Genomic DNA, 23,827 nt, shown 5'->3' on the forward strand with positions numbered 1-23,827 from the left:
TCATCTGACATGCACTGGATGTCATTATAATGCTTAACTATACATCTGCATCTCAAGTTTAAATTATACTGTATGCACTGAATACTCTGTCATCGCACTATACTGTGTAAACCATTTGTGTATAAGCACGTTCCCGTAGTGTGAGCAGCCTTACTTTGGAGGTTAACCTATAAGCACTAAGTAGGACCAAGAGCCGACCCAGCCAACTCCATCCTAAAATTATGTTCTATTCTCCATCTTGAAGATATATCCTATTCATCTGCTAAAGGTACCTGCTACTTCCCTCCTACCATCTTCTTCTGTACTCCCCGATCCTTTTTTCTATTAGGCATGGAGCATAAAAAGGAAGGTAACAAGAAGGGAGCAATAAAAAGGAAAGCCAAAGTACTACTGAAAGGGAAAGGGAAAAGGAAAACTATAGGAACAGAGTGAGAAAGGTTATGGTCTGTTGCACGGAGAGTGACTGAGGGAGGAGATGGCTGTATCTCTCCAGGCGAAATGTGGGAAATTAAGGTATGATGGAGGAGATATGCTAGAGGAAAGCCTTACAGTAACACTAAACTCATGAGTTAAATCTTAAAAATGCATTAAGTACTTTAACTATTAACATAAATACAGCTTATTTTTGCACTCCTGTGATGTACTACAATCTCATGTTTACTAATTTGTATTGAGATTGCAGTCCATCACAGGAGCGAGTTCGGAGTGGCGGCTACTTTACAACACACAGAGACCATAGGGAACAAGAGTAGCCACCCTCCAGATGAAAGGACAGTTTCAGAACCAACTCAGAGATGATTTGAGCATCTACAGCTGAGTGATACACAAGAAAGGTACATTTTTGTTAATAGTTAAGGTACTTGAATGCATTTTTAAGATTTAACCACAGAGTTAATGTCACTTTAAAGTGGGCCTAATACTCCTGTCCTCATGCATCCTGCCCACCTGTGGCCTTGTGTTCCAGTGTTAACAGAAAGTGGCAATGTCTCTTAATTTAGTTGCTGATTGCTTAGCAAATGTGGAATAAATCTAAAAAGTAAAAGTGATTTGTGCAGTGTTCTACAACAATGTGATCAATCTTTACATGTGACAGAATCACTTTAAAGGATCATTAAACCTAAAAATACAGGTAGGGGAGCAAATGTCCTTCACAAATGCATATGTAAATGTTCCCACGGCTGAATGGAAATAGACCATATTTGACATTGTATTTAACTTTGATGTACAGATGACTGCTGTGGATTAGCTGCCAGTTTGGAATAAAGATGTTACCAGTGGCAGTTGGCATATTCCACTGTGGAATCACTGAACAGGAAGCTAAATATGCATAAGTAAGAAATGGTTCCGCCCCTGCAGATATGACTATATGCTTACTAAAATATATCTACAAGTATTTACATGTAGTATGAGTATTACCATTACGCCTTTTTATAGTTAAGGCAGAAAATGGAAGGGTTAACTCTGTAAAAGAAAAACTGTTACTGTCAGTCCAGATGCAGTTCTTTATTTGTCACGGCAGACATTTCTTTAAAAAGCATCAACCGTGTTTTGGGGGTTTAAGTGAAGGTCCCCTTTTCATCAGAGGCTAACAAGGAACAAAAGCAGCTTTTGTGCTCCTTTATTTATGCTAAGAACAGTAGATAAAATCTTGAAGTATAGAGTTAATACCTTAATTTGATGTCAGAAAACCATACATCCAAATAAGATAAAGACTTTATCGTTCTAACAAAGGAGAAAGCTGTTCTGTAGTCCACAGAGGTAGCTAGGCCCCTACGAATGATAAAGAGTACGGCAGAGTGCACAGGAAGTTATCAGTTTACGAATAAAATAAGATCATTGTTAGGGTTTACATACACTTTTAGGCTGAAGTTTGATCTGCTTATATTTTGCCTTCCTGGACCCCCCCCATAAACACACCGATGAAGTTGTTAAATACATTCTTCCATTCCCATTCATATATATAGTCCCATTGACATCATCACTGGGTTTCTGTGCTTCTCAATGCAATGCAGGCTAATCTTGGCTGGTAGAATGGGCCAGTAGGGTGTGATACATAGATTACTGACGACATTACATCACCCTACCTCAGTACTCCTCAGTACTCCTCTCAAGAGCTCTCAGCTATGATGCAAGCAGTGGATTGGCTCTTGGGAGGAGTTTTGAAAATATAAAAATGCCTTGATGCATGATGCATTGAATGCAGACCACCCTAGAAAATGCCCACATGTGTTGCTGAGCATCTATGATTGAAAGAACTGAAATCCAAAGAACAAAGGTAGTGGGCCAGGGATAATAACACTGGGGAGAAAAGATCTAGATGACAATGGATGTCCTTTAGCCAATAAATAAGAAGCACTCTATCTGACTTGCCACAGCTTCTAATGCACAAATTTGGCATTAAAGCGGACCTTTGCCCATATCTTCAAAATAACAACAAAGGCACCTTTAGAACTGTTTAGTAATGACAATCTACAAACACATACTTCTAGATGATAGCAGGCTTTGTATACTTTGCATACATTACTTTTCTTTTCCTCCTGACTCTTCTCACGGTGGCCATTTTTACTAAGGGCAAGTGAATCCATATCCCTTTACTTCTTGGAACTCTGGCACATGTGACCATGCACATCTTCTCAGGGGAGAAAAATGTCTTCCCCTCAGATCTCGTGAGATTACAAATGAGATTTCCCAGCAATGCTCTGCGGATGTAGCCTTCCCAGGATGCAACGTTGGGCACATTACATAATGTTTGTCCTTCGTAACATCTCCAAAATACGCCCCTTCCTCACCAAAGAAACCGCAAAAGGTTCTCAAAGAATTTATCCCCACGCAGCTCCCTCCTCATGTATCACTTCCCCCTCCATTTTAAAAGTGTAAGCCCTGAGGGGCAGGGCCCTCTTTACCATCTTGACTTGAATTGTATTGTGATTGTAATGTCTGCCCAATATTGTAAAGCGCTGCGCAAACTGTTGGCGCTAAATAAATCCTGTATAATAATAATATAATAATAATTTGTGCCCAATGGACCACTAAGTGGAAAAAAAGAAATATGTTGCTTAAATAATGACTATAAGATGATTTTATATCAGCATGCAGAGCTGAATGCTGATGTCATTTTTAGTGAAAGGGGGTAAAGGTTTACTTTATGTAAGCCCAACGGCTGCATAGGATGAGAAAAGCAATTGTAATGACCAGGTTCAAATCAATGCCAGCGCTGTCCCTTTTTAGAGCTGCCGCTGTTTTCTGTTGCAGCATGCAAAGCTTTGCTGGGCCCTTTGATAAACTGGCAGTGACTGCCTGCAGGAGACACACTTTATCACAAGCAGACAAACTTGTGCTGAGTTAAGGTCAGTGTCACTCACTTTGCTTTAATGTCCCCTTCCAGTAGCAGCTGCTGGTTTACTTTGAAACGAAGGAAAAATATTTGGTCAGGTGAAAAAATAGCTGACATGACTTGATACTTTATAAGAATCTACCTGGCACGTTACCTTCTGCTTTGAAATCAGTTTAGGGTAACTTTACATAAGACATTGCGCTGTAAGCTCCGAAAGCCATTCATCAAACAAGCACAGGAATATTACCGGCATACTCCAACCGCAGTGGAAATACAAGAAAATATATATCAGCTCATTCTTTTCTGCTCTTCATAAAACATGATGTATTGATTCATTTCCAACAGTTTGGGATTGGAGGGATTTTTGTGCTAGTCAAACTTATGCATTAAATGGCTGAAAGTAGGAACCTTTAATATGAATAACATTTGCATGTAATATAGGGACTGTTAACTGGAAACAATAAATCTTTTTAAGGCACTGTTTGCCAGTTAAGAAAAAAAAAAATGAAGGTCATGTTACGGTACGCAGATGGAGAAAAAAATGGTGATAATTGAGTGAAAATTAAGTCGGTGCATAGAAAACTTCAAATATTGTTCTAGAAGGGTATTAAAATGTAGATCTAAATATGTATTTAGCATATAGCCACATTTTCTGTCAATCTAGTTTCTGGTGGGTTCAGAAGGTAATTAGTGGGTAATTATTAGATTACCTTTAAAGCTGAACTCCAGGCTAAATAAATATTGTTTGAAGAGGCATGTGTATTCTTGATTGAATATTGCTGTCCTTTGTGAATTACTTTGAGATCTACACAGTAATCCACCATGAAACATTTCCTCCACTTTGCCTTGGTGCAGACTTTTTTTTAGTGCAGACCAGTCACTGCTTCTCTCTCATTGTGCAGGGCGAGTGGTCTTGTATCTGCCCCTCCTGTAGTTTTCTTCAGGCAGCCTGTAGTGGGTGGGGTTTGCTGGGTCCCTCCTACAGCTCTGCTCTCTGCACAGGCATGTAAAGCACAGTTATGAGCTAACCACTAATAACTGGGCTTGCAGTGGCATTTGGTGCACACAAAGAGTTCAGGTGTAAAGTAGAACTGTGGCCAGGCTATGGACATTCAACTTTTACTTATTTATTTTCATTACAACTAGTAAATAGTAGACAGACATGTACATTCAGTGGTACGTCCGAATCCAAAATAACACATTTTTTATATGCCCGATTATACTAAAATGATATTCAAGCATATATAAATGTGTTACCAGAACACGCCGTTCTGCGCATGACTGCCGACATCTTAGAGACGGGGTGCACAATGTCACATGACGCCACACATGTGCAGCGTTGGGTGACGTCATTCGCAGAATGAGTGGTGGCCATATTGGCCTGCCAGCATGTTCTACACATGCACACTGCCATTTTGGTACACAATACTTAAGCAAACTAGTTCAGTTATGGCTTATATCTACCTAAATATTGCTTAATTTTATTGGTGTTTTTTTATCTTTAAACCTTACAGCAACCCCTCTACTGGCTTCCATATACTGAAGTAAGGTGTTCGGAGAGTTTTTTCAAGCAAACACATGGAAGACCTTGTTTAGAGTTTGCTTTCTGTCTATAGTTTGTCTAGAATAGCACATTCATTGTCTACCGGGCATGTGTCTCTGGGGCTTTCCCATCAAATCTTAATCTCTTCCTATCGTACTTTTATTTTAAAACTAGAAACAGGAACACCACTAATTAATTTCGTATAAGTGCTTTGCCCCTAGCGTGGCTTAAATATACAGACTGGTAAATGGTCTTGACTTCAACCACTCCCGACAGGCTAGAATTTAATAACATTCCAGACTGAAGATATATGAGAATTATAGCTGGCGTAGTCTATTTTAGTATTATAAAAATATAGGTTCCCGGAGAGTCAAAAGGGCTCGAGAACTTTATTGAAAGGATCAGTTCCTGTACAGTGAATTATCACAGTGTGGACAAACCTCTGTATTTTCCTCTGCATTTGCTGTATCTGCTATTTTAAAGGAAAAGTCCTCTCTTAATAGACTGAGCATTCAGATCAAATAGCCCTACTGTAGGGCTTAGCTAACTGCATAGTATGCTTCATGGCACTGTCACTCCAGCCCAGTTATTTCTTTTTCCAATACTCGACCATGATGCTGCTCTTCTAGCAAAATTTTGTGTGGGGCCCGGTGATTTCTAGTTATGCCCCTTGCAGAGCCGACCTGATATACCAAACAGCCCACCTGAGAGTGATCCTGCAGAGCCCGCCATAGACTCTCTATGGTGGGTTCTGCAGGGTCTCAGGTGGGCTGCACACCTCTTACCTGTCAGCGCTGTCCGCCTCCGTGGTCGCCGGGCCCTGCCTCTTCTTCCGTCCACAGGCCCCGCCTCCTCTCCCATCGTCGTGCCCTGTCTTCTCTTCTATTGATGGGCCCCGCCTCCTCTTACATCACTGGCCCCTCCTGCTCTTAGGTTGCTGGGCCGGACCCCGCCTCCTCCTTCACTGCAAACGCTGGGTCCAGCCTTTTCTGCAGCAGCTGCTGGCTGTCACTGACACAGCTCAGCAGCGGCTGTGAGGAAGAACGCGCCGCTGCACACATCACTGACAGGTTGTATTGGAACTGGGTAGATATATTTACACCTGGGAATGTGGCCTAATTATGCCTTATTGGAGTAAGGTCTTCTTGACATATACCCAAATAACCATGCATGAAGTACAGGCTTCACCTTAGGCTGTTCTCTTAGCTGTGCTTCCAGGGTCTCTTAGTTAAATCACCCACCTTAGCTTAATGAGCATACATATTGAACATTGTTATGCCATGGAGACCATGAAAGCATCTGATCACTTTAAAATCAGTTCTCTCATCCTGATCTTGTTGGATAGTCTATAGGAACAGAGACATGTCTAAAGGGATACATAACAAAAGATTCTTCCAAATTAACAACATGCTCATTTCCCAGCAGGGTCAAAATCCATTTTAGACTCATTGAGGTTGATTTAGTAAAGACAAATATGCTGTTCACTTTGCAAGAGAATTTGCATTTTGCAGGGGAAGTCTCCCCTTAACTTAGAGAATGTGGTGAAATTTCACTTTGCAAAGAACATCCATATTTCATTTATTGTAACCTCAAATAAATGTTGATATACTATCTTTACTTTTACTTCTGTACACAAGTATGTTGTAACCAAAATGTTTAGCCACTGCCATATCTTCCATTTTCCACTTCCGTTCCATGTTTCCCCTTAACAATGTTATCATATCATGTAATCTCTTCAGTTGTATGAAAACTTACAACCATATTTGACTCAAAAAATCAGCATTTGATATTAGGATAGAAAAAAAAACATCAAAGGGTTGCAGTTTGACTGCACTCACCTAACATTAAAAGAATACACCTGAAAGTAATGTCTGCAAAAAAGTATTCACACATATTTATTATGTTCTCACCATGGGTCCAATTCCATAAAATGTCTCAGAACAAATAGTTGATTTTTTTTGCCCTAGCTGGCATTAGTGCTACCTCTACTAGACAAGTCACGTCTCACTAAGTCGGAAAGGCAGAAACGAACCGGTGACCAGCGACCGGCTCCTTTTTTCGCACCTGGATACAATTGATTAAGTGAGTGGCATTTATGTTAAATATCACTTGTTACATCAATGCTGCGTTCTGCAAACTTGTTAACTGCTCAGCGCAGATCGAGATGTTATTTAGGAGGCAAGCTTTCCTTTTGTTTAGATCATTTCATGTATGAAAGGGGTAGACAAACAGCACGACGCAGGAAATTAAACAGATGTAGGCAAAAGTGAATCATCATGTAGGACTGAGCACATTTCTGTAAACACTGTTTAAGTTCAGCACATGACTATTTAATTCATAAATAGATGAATTAAATTTAGAATAACATAAACATGGTGGAAAATGGGATTTAAAGGACACCTGTAACAACCAAAATGAAGTATCTCCTATTAAAACTAGAGTGAAAGCTGAAAGGTAGGGCTTAGTTACTCTTGTGTATACTCTTTCAGGAAAAATGTCAGCTGTAAAATTTCCCTGTCAATTACCAGTTTATGAAATGGCATAGCATGAACTATGACCTTGAGCAGTACATGCCTGTTCAGAGCCAGTGATCTGTGGTGCGTGTTAGGATTGTCAGGAAGGAGCGCAATGAGCATGCCCAATACCAGTAAAGGTTTGACTTACAGAAATTCTTGAAAATATATGAAGTTGCAGAAAAGCTGGCTTTTTTATGCATTTTCAGGCAGATGTTTTAAAAGGAGCATTTATAATCATTTATAGTATTGGTGCTCATCTGGTAGCCTTGTGGTCACCGTAAGAAATTATCAATATCCACTATCCCCTTGAGAAATTATTCATATTTCTGGCAATTGGGAATTTAAAAAAACTAGCTACATTGTAGATTTTACTGGATACCTCTTGCTTGCTCAGTTCAGTTGGCATTTACTGCTGGATTCCAGGCATCTAGTTCTAGTGCGAATTCCAGAGACTTCTGGCTTTCAAGTTATAATAGAAAAGTGCCTACAGCATGTTTACCTGAGTAAATTATGATATATGTAGAAACTTTTTACAAAAATAGTAAAAAAAATGCACAATTCTTTCTTAAAGTGTGCATTGATTGTTTTTTTTTTGTGTCTCACCAAGTTTTATGTTACATCATATATATAGATGTAACATGAAACATGGTCAGAAAGGTAAACTAAGCCCTTAAGCCTCTCTAAACATCTCCTGGCTTTTGCAGAGAGAACTGTTTAGATTGCATTTCCCCATATGATTGCTGTTTTGCAGCAGTTAAAGGGTATTGTTATGCAAGTAAATGGACAGAAATTTGAGCCATGGGTGGTACTGTCATCACAACCTGGCATAACAAAAGTCGACTGAAAAATGGATTGAGGTATAAATTATCAGCTGAACATTGACTGCATCAGATCCGGGACGGGAGATTCCTCCATCTATTGATTTCCACTCGTTCAGCCCGCGAGCTGAACAGGAAAAATCTAGCCATGTATAGCTAGAATTAGGGTCTACCCTCCCACTTCCATAGGTAACACACATGGTTATGGAAAGATCTTTTGTCCAAAAGAGCTTTTGGTCGTAGTATTGTGCCTGCACACCTGACAGCAACTGGATATCTGTGGGTATTTTATATCTGTGGGTATTTTTTGAACTGCAGGTTCAAATATGCACTTAATAAACTTAAGAACTACAGGGGGTGGTGCCTGGAACCAGTAAACATGTTTTTGTTTTCTAAGCCTCAAATTTGGCAACAGTCAGAAAATAAAGATTCCAGCAGCCACTATGATTTTTAGTGATCGGGCAGCCAAATGCATAAGAGGAATATTATAGTCAGAGCAGATAGTTTATGTGAAGGGAGTGTACCCTGGAGAGAAGACAGTGGTGGCAGTGGTCCAGGTTTTGTCATATTCTCAGAAAACTGTCCAAGTCCATTTTGTGACTACCATAACCCATGTTTCTAAGTGTAAACTGAGTGTATAAATTTCAGAGCAGAATTCAAAAGCTCCACATTATTTATTTTTTAGAAGGATATGTATTTACCACACATTTTCCCTTGTGGCTCTTCCCACCTTCTGTTGAAAACCATAGAGCTGGCCTGCTGCCCTTTACTGCCTCATGCTTGTGTCTCATCTCTGGGTATCTAATGAACTACATTGGCTCTCATTAGCCTCTTCATGCTCATGGCATTCACATTGTCTCTTTTTGCCTAGTCTCACAGGCCGCTCTCTTGCTCAGATATTATATCTGAGAATTAACTTGTAATTAGTTATTTGCATGGATCCAGATAACAGGTTGAATTCTGAATGCTAATAGCAGGGATTTGTTGGGATGTATCTACTTTCAGTATATAAATGAAACATAAACCTGAGATAAATAAACTCTTCTGTGTTTTTTTGTATCATATAATATTGCTACTTTTTAGATACATTAGGTTATAACTGCATACACAATGAGTATGCAGTCATAAGCAGCACCTGCAAAGATACTGGTCAAAAACGGACATTCCCTAAAATGTAATTGCACACTGGTAGGCATGTACCCAGCTCCCCCATTATGATGGTGCCCAAGACTATTTGCCAGGATTGTGGGGGTACAGGGGGATGCATGTGTACCCCATACCTGGAAGTATTAGGCTTAAGAAAGGGATAGCGGCAGGGTTCAGGGTGGTGAGCAGGAATAGTGAATGAGATTTAAGATGCTGGATGGTGCCTACTACAGAGAGGAGGATGCATTTTTCTTTCATGACTGTTGTGCTTTAAGAAATTTGCAGTCTGTCAATTAAAATACATGTCAACCCAGACTCAATGGCATTATAGTCTGCTAAAGCACTTTGAATTATAAACGATTTCCATATGATCTTTTGCAGCCTCTTTGTACTTCCAGTTTACATGCATGCACTTGATCAATGACTGGTTTGCATTGCTCGAGGTGGATCTCCTGACAGTGTCAACACTGGATCATGCCTGTGTAATGTTTTTTGAAACAGCCACTTGTAGTCTATCCATCAAAAGCCCATGTGATGGGAGTGATAATGCAGAAACACAATCGGAAGATGGGGCGAAACATTGTCACCCTTCAACAGGAAGTGCCTGAACACGATTTCTTGATGGTATCAAGAAAATGTATTTAACATGTTAAAGCTTTTTTCAAAGTTTAAGGATTTTGTTTACATATACTTTAGGTGGTCGAGTAGGCTTTTAAAGTGACATTTCCAAAATACACTAAGGGTAGTGCAATGGTGTGAACCTGCCCACAGTTCCAGTGCATTGCAGATCAGACAAAATGAGACATGCAGTATTTTTCTGGTCTGGTCTAGAATGGACTGCGATGGTGTGAACAGAGGCCAGAAATAGCATAGGGATACATTAGGATGCATTTTGGGTCCGGAAACAATCTGGTCTGGAGATGATCTGGATGTGGTGTGAATGGGCCCATAAACTATAATTTTTTTGTTAAAGGAATGTATATAGCACTGAAAATGTATGCAGTGTTTAATATATTGCAAATTTACTTCATGCCCTAGCCGCATGGATCTTACAACCTAATGCTCTTACCACATATGCACATATGTGTGGGCTTTCTCTCACACTCACATGGAGTGTGAGAGAAAGCCCACACAAGCACAGGGTAAACATACAATCTTCATGCTGATAGCATCATGGTTGAGATTTGAAGTGAGGTCCCCAATGCTGCAAAGCAGAAGATATAAACACTTAGCCACTGTTATTAATATTATTATTATAATACATTATTTATATAGCGCCAACAGATTGAGCAGCACTTTACAATATAAGGAAGATGGTAAGGAGGGCACTGCCCGTGAGAGCTTACAATCTGTTCTGCTTGTCTTTTAAACATAGGAGTCTATCTCCCCTGCCAAGTTTTTTCATGTAATGTTTATTACTACATTAGAGGTGTTATTTAAGAACAATCAAGTTTGCATGCGGTTCCCAATTTTTGGTGAAAATATCAGGGGAATACTTATTGTTATTTATGAGTATTAACCTCATTATGACTATTCATTTTGTGCTGACCTTTCAACGTGTTATGAGATGGTATGGAATGAGGCGCAAAGAGATGTGATTCATATCCCACTGTCCATACAAAGCTCTTTCCCTGTGGGCCCATCATATCACAGCCTGATGCAGCTTGCAGTAAAATAGAATTTCATCACATTATTCCTTAGGCTAAAACACTCAAGCTTCAGAGCATGACCTCACATTCAAGAATGCATTGCTCTCCAGAATACACTCTTCTGCCTCTCTGGCTTTTGTAGAATGCCCTGATGGATTTCACTGCTCCATCAACCCCCTCCTCTTTGTAGCGCTTAAAAATAATATATAGTATTCAGCACAAAGGTAAAGCCTAATTCCCCAAACTTCTGGAGAAACAACCTGTGAACCTCTCAGTTCTCTGCCGAGTCAACCCGCACTGAAGGAATTCATAGAAGGTAATCATGGGCAGCTGAATAAACATGGAATACGTAATATCATAGGAATAAAATGTATTTGCCGATCACTTACCCATGAACATATTTTACATTCGCTTTTCAAAGGATTTCTTTTTCTGGAAATGAAAGAGTTTCACCTTATGGAACCTTCAGCTGACAGTATAATAATTATGGTGCATTCTGTTCACTGAAACTGTATTTGCTTCAAACATATAATCAGTTCGGGATAAGTTCCTGTTTTTTTTTTTATGTAAACCTGTGCCGTAGACTGCCTTTGCTAACCTCTTTCTGAAAATGCTAGTTATCTGACTACCTCTAAACTCAATGCTTTGGCTCACTGACTTAGAACAAGCTTGCTATAAGTGAAGCCAGACTAGCATTTTTTGGGGAGGTCAGCAATGGCAGTCTGCATGTTCTCTTAGTACTAGTCCAGGTCCCCTTAGTCCAAGTACATCAAAACAAAAGGTGAAACATTTTACAGTTTGTTTTCTTTAGAAAGCAGTAATGATGTACCACCTACTGACAGGGCTGGATTTCCATTTCGGGCAGCTGGAGACATGAATGGAAACCTGAGACGGCGCCCTTACCTGCGGGACCCACTGGCTTTCACATATGACCCTGGCGTCACATAAGGCTGCCCTAAACGCCTGTCTGCATAAGGGGCATCCTTACGCAGCGCCGGGGTCCTTCCCCAGCGTTTTTAGAAGCATCGCATACGGCTGCCCTAAACGCCTGTCTGCATAAGGAGCATCCTTACGCAGCGCCGGGGTCCTTCCCCAGCGTTTTCAGAAGCATCGCATACGACTGCCCTAAACGCCTGTCTGCATAAGGGGCATCCTTACGCAGAGCCGGGGTCCTTCCCCAGCGTTTTCAGAAGCATTGCATACGACTGCCCTAAACGCCTGTCTGCATAAGGGGCAGCCTTATGCAGCACCAGGGTCCTTCCCCAGCGTTTTCAGAAGCTGGAAATTCCTGTAGGCGCCGCTGGTCTTGGAGCAGGGGGGTGCATTTTGCTATTTACGGTGTTGTATCTTGACACAACACAGGGAATTAGGCAGAGTAGGTACTAGCACGGCAACCCTTTATGCAGGGCACCTGTAGGCTACTGTGCTTAATGGTAAATCCAGTTCTGCCTGCTGAGTCAGAGCGATGGCTCTTCAATCACCTGAGAGTGTGAGCCTAACTGATTGGAGATCTGTGGCTGAAACTCACAGTGAGCATATAAGCCCTCTACAGAGAGACCACTGCTTCCACACAGAGAACAAGGGTCTTTCTCTATCAGCAAGCTGTCAGGGGACAGGCTTTTCTACTCAGGCTGCTTTCTTAAGAAAACAAACTGTAAGACATTATTCACCATTGGTTTTGATGCACCTGGAATATATTCAACTGAATGAAGCTAAAAGTTCAGTTGGGCTTATAGTCTTCACATGATTTTATGGAACAGTTTTACTGGGCTAAGTGATACAGTTACCCCTTTAACGAATCGCCTATGTGAACAATCCATCCATATCCCTTCACAGTCTTCACAACCAGCATGAAAACTCCTGAATCCTCCATTTTGTTCACAGGTCTGAGGTTGCTAGAAGGAGGATACTGTTTGCTTGGTGCAAAATATTTGTGTAGTGCATTTACAGGCACTCCAATTGAAGTCTATGGGACCACAAATGCAAACTTTAGCCCTATAAAAAAGGCATGTACTTTTTTTGCGCAACAAGCCAGCAGCATGACACTCAGGTGTGAATGGCCATGGAATCTTCATGTTAAGTGTTTTGACAGACGCGCAACAAATTCTTAGTTATAAAAGGGAGCTTAGTGTTATTTCAAAGGTTTCTAATCCTTTCTACTCTACAACTTTCATTAAAGTGTATCAGGTTATCCTGTCTTGAAGGTTTTTGCTCAAGCACTTCCTCTTACGGGGTGACAACTGTCTTCCAATTGTGATTTTGTGTTGTCATCCTGTTATTTACGCATGTGGTTGAGACTACAAGTGGTTCTAAAGACACAGATTGCACAGTTATGTCACCATTAAGTCAATCCAAACCATTGATGTGCAGCTGATGCTAAAGAGATTGCAGGTAGACAGCAATTGGCTGATAGAGGCCAGAGGGGTTCAGCAGCACTAAGCTGCAAAAAGAATACAAAAAAGGTAAAAACAGGATATCATTTAAAAAATGGCAGTTTATGATACACAGTGCTTTAGCAAACAGAACAGTAAAGTTACAAAAATGTCAACTATCTCAACATTCTTTTAAAATTGAACACTTTACATACTTTTATACATATTTTAAACGGCCCCTTTACATAATTCATTGCAATGTGTTTTTATTTTGTCTGGCAGCAGGTAGAAATGTCCTTTAAAACTGATAGATCATGATGAAATCACCTTCTAACAGGAACTGTTGGCTCTTATCTTGACTGGACAGCCCAGTTGAATTAAATTAACATTGAGCAGTTTATTTAATAAACATGGGTTAGAGAAGCTCAGACTATAAAATGTCAGCTCTTTTGAAGCAATTGTGATTTTCACAGAGTCATTTATAATCCAGAAATTTGACTAAAATATGTAATTCAAGGTATCTTTTTAGAAAAAGTGACATCTGGTGTCATGAAGACACCCTTTTTTCCCAGAACCTTACCATACATAATTCAGAATCATTTGACCGCCGGTGAAGAGATGACTTGAGATAAGATATAAAAAATGTAGTCGCTCAAGGCAATTATTTTATTTTTTAACACAATCTAAGAATATTCAAGCCAAGCCAGAAAAAGAATATTCTAATGGAGTCCATGGAAATTCTGTTCCTGAAGACATGTCATCTACAGAATCATCTGCCGTCTTTTATCCCTTTTAAAAAAAAATCTCTGTAGCAGCAATATAATCTCACTTGCTACATTACATATCTGCTGTTGACTTTCAAGTATAAGATGTCCATTTCTTCCCATCCAATTGCAGTCTTGCCGTGATGCCATTAACATTTGCGAAAATCATAAATATTAATGACATGACACACACATGATAGGCAATGAGCTTTCGTCCATTATGCAATAATACGTCCGAAAAAAAGGCCTTTGTTAAGTATGATAATTCACTTTATGCTTGCAGAAGCACAATGGGAATAAAAGTTCAAAATAGTCAGGGCAGATAATTTAAAAAGCTCTATAATTTTGTCTAATGGAATCTTGCATAAAATGACCCAGCAGACTATTGCAAGACATTCTAGACACTACCAAACTAGAATGAAAGCAGAAGGTCGTGGCAGTCGAACATTTATCTACTGATAACATTAGAACTTTTGCATTATCTGGTTTTTCTTGCTCTCACTTCAGCGGGAGACAATATTAGACACCACGCAATGACCGCCAGCACATAAGCAAGGCTACCTGAAAAAGCTTTTTGTATGCAAACAGAGCTAGACACAAATCATTTTGTACATGGTATTTCAAACATCCGCAATACAATAAAGCGGAATGGTGCTTAAGGTATGTCTAAAACCTAAATGAATTATATGTATTTGTTAAAGCACTGTTTCAACTGCACATCATTGTTCCAGTTGGTTTCCTTAAAGGGACAGCAGTGTGTCAGCACGGCTACTTGGGTCACATGTGACGAGGTGACAATGCAGAGGCAGAGTTGGGAGACAATTGTTACCCCATAACGGGAAGTGTCTGAATAAAGACTTTCATGGGAGGATCATCAGGTACTGTCTAGGTTTTGTCTTCAGTTTTGGGGACTTGAATGTGAAGGATCGGAGGTAAAAGGATGTCAATGGACTCAAGTCCATTTCCAACTGTCTATGTATAGTCCTAACATGAAAGCTGTATATTTGTAAAGATGAAGAATTACTTTTGAAATTACATTGCATGTTAAAGCTTATATGAGATTTTATTGATTAGGTTCAGGTCAACTTTAAAGAGACAGCTAGTGGTGCCTACACGTACCTACAGCAATGTAAAAAATCCAGCAGATATGACCAAATGCTATACTTGTTTTAATTTGAAACATAGTTTATTCTGTTATCTTAGTTATATATATATATATATATATGCAGAGAGACCCTTATGGAAAAAATAAGGAAAATATGGAAGCAACAAGCATCGAAAAACGTGTATGCACTCCAAATCATTTAAGCCCCCTCTATAATTTCACCCATCCACTCTGATCAACAGTGTATCCATGTACAGATCACCTGCTGAGTTGCAGCGGTACAGAATGTCCATTAATTTGTTTTCCTATCTTGAGATGGAGGAAAAAATGTAAATAAATTAACCCATGTTAGGACTATACACAGGCAGTTGGAAATGGACTTGAGTCCATTGACATCCTTTTACCTCTGATCCTTCACATTCAGGTCCCCAAAACTGAAGACAAAACCTAGACAGACCTGGAGGTAATCGAATGTAATTGGACGCATGCCCGTTTACATATGCCGGCCCATAGACTAGAGCTGGCCATACACTATTCTATTTTTTTCATTTAACCTGCGGGCTGAACAAAAAAATTAGAACAGATTTCTCCATCTGCGCTTACGAGCTTTGATGGATGAATCCCCTGCTGTCTCCTTTGTATTCTGACAGTGGCTGATCTTCTGATCAAGTGATGCCGGCTGGAAGGGTACCGACAGTGGCACTCACTTTGCAAAGTTTGTCAGGTTCACGAAGAACAGGGCAGAAATTCTCAAAGTGTATGGCCAGCCTAAAATTGAGCTTCTGATCAGATCCGCCTGAAAAACTGACAGGCGGATATGATTGGACCACCTTCCATTCTACAGACAACCTCACAGGGTCAGTAGGAGGGCAGTAGTAGTTTAATTCATGGATTCTGTGAAGTGTAACTGCCTTTCTTTCTTCATTCTGCATCACCAATCTGATTCAAGCATCCAGGAGAGCTTTAATGCTGATTGTCAGCAGTGTGTATTCCAGCATCGCAAGTAGACATTTTTCAGGATCACCAGATTTCTGACAGAGTGGGGTGGACAGGGCACTCCAGCAATCGCTGGATGCTGTTCTTTTATTGTCCAGTCAAAGGCTGGGAGAGGGTAGGTGACCTAGTGGTGTAACTGCAGAAAAGTCATGTTGCCAACCTATCTGTGCTGTGATGGGGCCTATGTAAATCTCAGGACTGGGTGGACAGAACTGCAAATCCATCTGCCTATAAAATAACTCCAACATATGAAGTGTGCTGCTCACATTAGCAATTACTTTTCTTCTGTTTTGGTTAGAATTGGAAAATGTACATTTGTCAGGTACTGCTGTCATAGCTTCTGTCCCACTTACTTCCTGTTCTGGTGACACCTTGTCACAGTGCAACACTCATGGTAACACTTAAGCCCCGTTCACATTGAGCGATTTATTGCGTGGTAATTCCCGCGATATTGCGGCAAATTACAGCGCGATATCGCGCTCCAATGCATTTCAATGGGGCAAAGGGTCCTGCTGTCGCGGGTCGTGTGTCGCTACAGCAGGACCCTTTTTGGAGTGGATTTAGCCGTGATTCAAGCTTGCTCAATGCAAACTTGAACGCGATATCGCGCGGCAAATCTCACAATGTCGCGCAATATGCGACATCGCGTTCCCACTGCGCGATATGCAAATCGCACGTTTGTCGCGCGATTTGCATATTGTGCGACATTGCGAGATTTGGAGCGTGATATAGCCCTGTAATTTGCCGCGATATCGCGGGAATTACCGAGCGATAAATCGCTCAATGTGAACGGGGCTTAAGACGTGCAGTGAAGGGAAATATCTGCAATGCTAGCAAGTAAAAAATGAGAAAGGTTCTGGGCTGGAATTTATATATAAATGAAACTTTGAAGAATTATTAAACTCTCAAACTTTTTTGAATAATGAGTCCAGATCAAACATATATTTATATTGCCCAGCAAAGCATTTTGTTACATTTCTCAGTCATCATGTTTCCAACAGTTGCAATTCTCTCAACTCATCTTCCCTGAACTTCCTGTCCAGTACCAGACCACAGGGGAAGGAGTAGTCTACAGCAGCTGTCTTGCCTTGCCATGCCTGTGTCTTTATGGAGACACGCACAGCTTAGTAGCACACTCAAGGGTGGCTCCATAGGACCCTGCAAGGGAAAGGAGCTGCCCTAGAACAGGATATCAGGGTTAGTGCTCAGGGGATCTGCTTATTCTGCAGGAAGCTAAAACTTTTAAACATCAAGAAGCAGCATCCATTGTAAGTAATTTAATCAGCATGTGAAATAGCCTAAAAACCTTTTGACTTTGATATCACTTCAAATATTTGACTGTACTTCCTGCTTAACAGTACAATGTAGTGATTGTGTGGTTCTACCCCAGTTATTTCCCGGCAATCTCTGTAAATATAACTTTTACTAGAACAACAGTGTATTTTAGAAGTGACTGATTTTTCTCACAGCAGTTGCTTGGTAAGAATGATATTGTAAAGCAGGTGCAATAGAGATAGTTACCATAGGAAGCACTTAAACATCTGTGTTGACATATGACCTTGAAAGTGTGACATTGAAACCTAATAACGTGCAAATCACAACAAAATGTCTTTCTGGTAAACTTTACAATGTTATTCCCGGTATGCTAAAAACACATTTCGACTTAAGATATTAAACTACTCTGAGTTTTATGTTTGAAAGTCTCATATATAGTTATAATATTTCACACAAGCTGCCTTTCCATATCATTTACACACACACACACACATATATATATATATACGGGCAAAAGTGTTCTTAACCCTTGCAGTGGGGCTACCACCACACTGCAAGGGTTAAGTGCTCATTTTTGTCTAGTTACTAAAAAAAGTAATACACACCCAGACCGAAGAGCCGGCTAGTTGCGACTTTGGTCCCTGAAACCTGTCTCCTCATCTGCAGTCCCTGGAGAGAGAGGCTCCAGGGACTGGTCTAATTATCAAACTGGCTCGGAGGATCGGGCGAGTATAACCTTTTTTTTAACACCTAGAACAAAAGGTGCACTTAAAGGTGAACTATGAGGTGAGTGCTTTTCACTCACCTCATAGTTCTAGCCGACCTGTGACAATGATACTGTCACAGGTCGGCTCAGTAGATAGGGAGGTGAGCGAACACATACCGGGTTCGCTCGCCTCTCGATCCTGTCACGGCTCTCTGTGACAGGGGGAGGGGCTGGATTCCCCTCTCCCTGCTCCGATCTGCCAGCGCTGACTGGCGGAACGGACGGGGGAAGGGGCGGGTACAGCTGGCTCTGCCTCTAGATAGGCAGAGCCAGCTGTCACTCACGCAGCTGGGCGGATCCCGTCATCTACGTCGGGATCCGCTCTGGCTGCGGCGTCTCAGTATACCGCGAGCTGTAGCTCGTCGTATACTGAGCTTAGGGTAACGGGAGGACGCTAGTTTGTGTCCTCCCGTCACCCTAAGGAGAACTATGGGGAAAAACACTGACCCCATAGTTCTCCTTTAACCCTTGCAGTGCGGGGATAGCTCCACTGCAAGGGTTAAGAACATTTTTGCTTGGAGTTCTTCTTTAATTTGCAGGAGACTCAGCTACTTAGCCTATATTAAATTGCAGTAGCAATGTGAGTCAATGTGAACTATTGTTGAATGAAGGGAACATGTTGTTTAGCGAATTTTAAAGTCTATCTTCAAATGAGAACTTTTACTTGTGTACACATTTTTGAAAGTCACGCTCTGCCTTTTTAAATGGGTTCAATTTATAGTTTAGTGGCGCTTTCAAGTGCAGCAATTCAGACAACAAAGAGGAAGTTGAGGTAGGAACTTTCACCGCTGCACAGAAATTCTTCTAATCTTAACCTGGAAGGTATTTTAATATTCAATGTAACTTCTGCTATAGAAATGTACTTCCACCACAAAAAAATGCACCTTTGTGTTGTCCCATAGCATATGCAGCTGAGATTCAACCAGCCCATATGTCCTGCAGCAAAAGCTTTTAATCTGTTCTCCCAATCCTCGTGCAGTCTCTCCAGGGATAACAATCCTGTATAATATTTTAAAATTAATTAGATATACATCATTATTTCAGACAATTTAACTATCCAACATTTTTAAAGGTTCGGTCTATCCTGTGCATATGCTGTTTTCATTAATGGAAACCAATTTAACTGCTAGACAGTAAACAGAAAGTTTGAAGCACTAAAAATAATATTGGATATTTTTCGGTGTTTACCCGCTCGTTAAACAACTAAGGTTTTGGACTGTTTTATTGCTCTTTTTAGTATGTGTGAACAACAAAAAGGTTTTTTTTTTACTGTATAAAGTACGACCAGAAGCGAGAAAGATGTTTGTGTGGGGTTTAAAGCAGAACTCCCAAAATAACAAGGTAAAAAAACGAATAGCCTTGTATAATAGGCATTTATATAACAGCAACAATTTATGCAGCACTTTACATACTCTACATTCACATTAGTCTCTGCAAGGAGCCTACAATCTATAGTCCCTATGTCGCATGCATACGTACATGCACAAACATACCAGTGCCAATTTAGACAGGAGCCAAGTGACCTACCAGTGTGCCTTTGGAGTGTGGGAGGAAATCCACACAAACACAGGGAGAATATGCAAAATCCATGCAGATAGTCCTTGCTGCAAAGCAGAAGTGATAACCACCAGGCCCAAGAGATTAAAAAAACAGCTTTTGCAGCATTAGTCACCTTCAGTTCAGAGCTGACCCCCCTCAGTGCCTATTTTTTGTCACTAGATGTCCTCAGTCTGATATCCAGCTTATATTTATAATCACCTTCAATACCTCCTTTTGCAGTGGCAATGGGCGGGGAAGCCTCATTCAGTCTGCCTCCACCGGGGCCTTGGTAATGTTTATCATGGACCACCTCCAACACTACCAATATAGTTGAATGTGATTTGAAATAAAAGTGCAGCTTTCAGGACAGAGAAACAATTGGGGAGTAAAGGCAAATTTACCCTTTCGTATATGACTATATCTACCTGCTTTTACGTTAGGTCTATATAAGTGATTTAGGTCCGCTTGAGCCCTTGGAGCCAGGGTTGTCTCTACCTTTTTTGCCACCTGAGGTGACCAGGAGAAGGGGGCGGAGCTGTCAGCAGGACACCTGCCACCCCCCCAATGGGATGCCACCTGAGGCTATTGCCTCATTATGGAGGTGCTCATAGCAGCCAAAACAGAATCCAGAATCAGCACTTAATCAAGCTCATTCACTCTGATTTAGGATCTCCACCTTCTCTCTGATCTGTCACTGCTATAAGCCCACTGGATTTACATTGTATAATACAAGCTTGCTGCAGGATAGTGGTTATGATTAGGGATGCACCGATATCAAGTACCGTACTCGGTACAAGTACAAGTACATGTACAGATACTTTTCCAGCTCCAAGACTAGACCAGAGAAAAATGCAAAAGTTAGGAGGCAGTTGTCATTTGTAAGGAGCACACGGAGCTCCTGTGATTTGTACATCTCTGTTTTATGTATGATTTTGTTTTTATAAATATAAATAAACGGATGCACCAATACCATTTTTGCAAGTACAAGTACTGTTACTTGCCCAAGTACTGATACATTTTTGTTTATTGCCATGTGACAGTTTTTCTAAAACAATACAGACTAATGATTTCAGGACAGTGGTGGAGCGCCAGAGCTAGGTCACAGCTGCAACCGCTGCAACCCTGGTAGTTCTCATGAAAATGCCAAGTATCTGCACTGGTATCTGAAAAGTATTGGTACATCCCTAGTTATGATACTTGAAAATACTAGTCAGAGAGAAGCTAATTAGGAAAAACAAAAACAAACACAAAAAAAATATATATTTATATAGATAGTTCTATTATTTCATAAATGAACATAGGATAACATAGTGTTTTGCTGACAGGGTGGCAGTTAGGAGGGGACTTACTGAATGATTAGATCCTGAGACCTGTGATGCATATTTTTTGTTCTTTTTACATGTAATGTGCACATTTTGCTCTCCTTTAAGCAGCTGCAATTACTTTACTAAAAGGCTTTATAAATTCTGCTGTGATGTGGAGAGCTTCAACCACTGCGTTCTATTTACCTTACTAATAACTGCAGTTGTATAGAATGAAAGATTTTTGGAAGGCAAGTAGGCAGCATATGGTTGAGATTACAAAGGTCTGTGTCCCTAAAACTACAAGGTGAAAAAGGGAAAATGTGCATTTTATCTGTTTCTGGAAAAAAACCTTGCTACAAAATAAACTCCTGCCAAGAAACAAACCATGTTACCCAGTACATGTTTTCAATAGGACAATAGCAGGAGTCTGGATTTAAAAATGGATGCATGATACAAAATTGAAACATCTCCGATTACCATACTGTCACACATATCTGCTGTACAATAAGTCATCCGTGAAATCCTTTCTCCCCCAGTCTGCTAAATGCCATCACACAATCCTTGACACTGAGCAGCATATGAACACTCAGGGCCAAACAGGAGTTGGTGGTGCGTGCTGGTTAAGTTCTGCATTAGTAAATAAAGGCCAAATGTAAACTAGCAGATATGATGTCTCCTTCATATAAAAAGATATACATAGCTTTACCACACATTCAGAGATGGTTTAAAGCAAAATAGAGCCCTTGGTAATTTAGCAGTTTTGGACCCCATTCTTTTGTGTTCTTTAAAGGTATCCATGGAATTAAAGCATCAGGCCACCAAAAACTGATTCTAGGGAGCTAAAAACCCAGGAATTTCTTATATCCCTCGGGAAATTAATTAGTGAAATCTCTGCACTTGAGTCCCTGGGTCTCCACACCTGCTGTGGCCACTATGAGTGTTTCCACTCCTACTGTTGGAGATGTTAAGTATTTTATATTATGGGGAACACAACAGGAGGAGCTGGAACATGCAAATGTGAATGGGAACACCCAAAACTTACAGGTGGATAGGTACAGAGTAATTCATTTTGGCATAAGGATCTCTCTGTTGGACCTCCAGAGGTATATAAGACATCAGGGCTGGCATAGCCCGTTGAGCTTCGTGTGTAAAAGATCAATTTTGGGGTCAACTGACTCTTTTCATTGAACAGTTCAAAGAGTAAAACAAACAACCTCAGGCTGCCATCAGGTAAAACGGTAATGAGCTTTGCTTTGGCAGTGAATCAGACTGCTCTTAGTGGTGGTCTGCTTTTGATATACACATCATTTATATAAATGCAATGTAATGTAATGTAATGTTGAGAATGTTTCAACCCCTATCCAAGTGGCTCCCTCAGTGAGTGTTGGCAAAATAACCCAGCATTTATACGCACATGGGTAACTCAGTCAACTTAATGTGACCACCATGGTGTCATAGCAGATGTTGGGTTTCCAAGAACTTGAAGGACAATCAGCATCTGCTTTTCACATTCATTACACCATGGTGATTGTATGACGCTGACTGAGTTACCCATGTGTGTATAAATGCTAAGGTATCTTACCTACACTCATTAGAACTGAGGTAGCTTACCCGCTATACCATGACCTGAAATACAAAGAAATACAAAGCAAAGACCTTTCAGCATTAGGATTAATATTAAACAGCCTATCACCATCTCTATGGCTGCTTATATGAGCACCCTAAACAGCATATTAAGTAAACAATTAAATACATTTCAGTTGCAAAAATATAAGTTTGGGGATAGACTGAAACATAATGCATTTAATTAGAAGCACAAAAGAGCAAATATGGACAGTTTGCTTAAAATACAATTGTGCTGAACATTCTTACCTAATCCGCTGGGTATTTAGTATCATGTTTTAATAATCTTTTTAGATGCTTTCAGCCGTTTTGTGGTTTTGGCTCTGTATGAACTGTACAACATTTGAGCCAAAGGAGCTAATTGCAGGCATTTTGCTGCATGCGTTATAAGTGCTTTGGGAATATGGGAAGCTTATACACCCAACATAGGTATTTGAATGTTCTTACATATGTATATGTATAACCAGAGGACAACTAAAGTATAAGTAACACAGACAGCTAATAAAACATACCCCACCCTTGCATATAACATATAAATCAAGTATTGCCCTAAGGCTGGTAATAACATCATAAACAAATGCTGTATATGATTTTCCTTTATTTTTAATGTAGAGAAAATGTGAGCAACATCAGCAGGATTATTAAATAAAGTAGTACAGTACAGTGTAAAGGAGCAGCAACCTACAGCAACCAACCATAACACATCTTATAAAGTATGCATGAATAAATTCCTGACATGCCATAATAGGTATTAACAGTGTAATAGTATAATTTACAAAAAATATAAATGTTATCATTAAAGAATAGTCACTGAGCTTCATGCAAATGTTTTGCCTTGGGTTAGATGATGTCATCAGTCTGCTGCAGGCAGGAAAAAGCATTTCCTTAATCGTTTTCCTTCTCAGTGATCAGACAACAACAGCTGTTGTAGGGGATGATATGTGTCACATTTGTGAACACAGGGAAATACTACTCAGACATCAGGATTTATGTCACCTCTGAGACAGCATCGCAGTCCAGGAGGTAGATGGTTACTCTGGATAATGCCTGAACAAACATGGTGCCTTCCTTTTGCAG

This window comes from Nanorana parkeri, unplaced genomic scaffold (genome assembly GCF_000935625.1).
Source record: "Nanorana parkeri isolate BGI_ZX_2015 unplaced genomic scaffold, ASM93562v1 scaffold603, whole genome shotgun sequence".
Lineage (NCBI taxonomy): Eukaryota > Metazoa > Chordata > Amphibia > Anura > Dicroglossidae > Nanorana > Nanorana parkeri.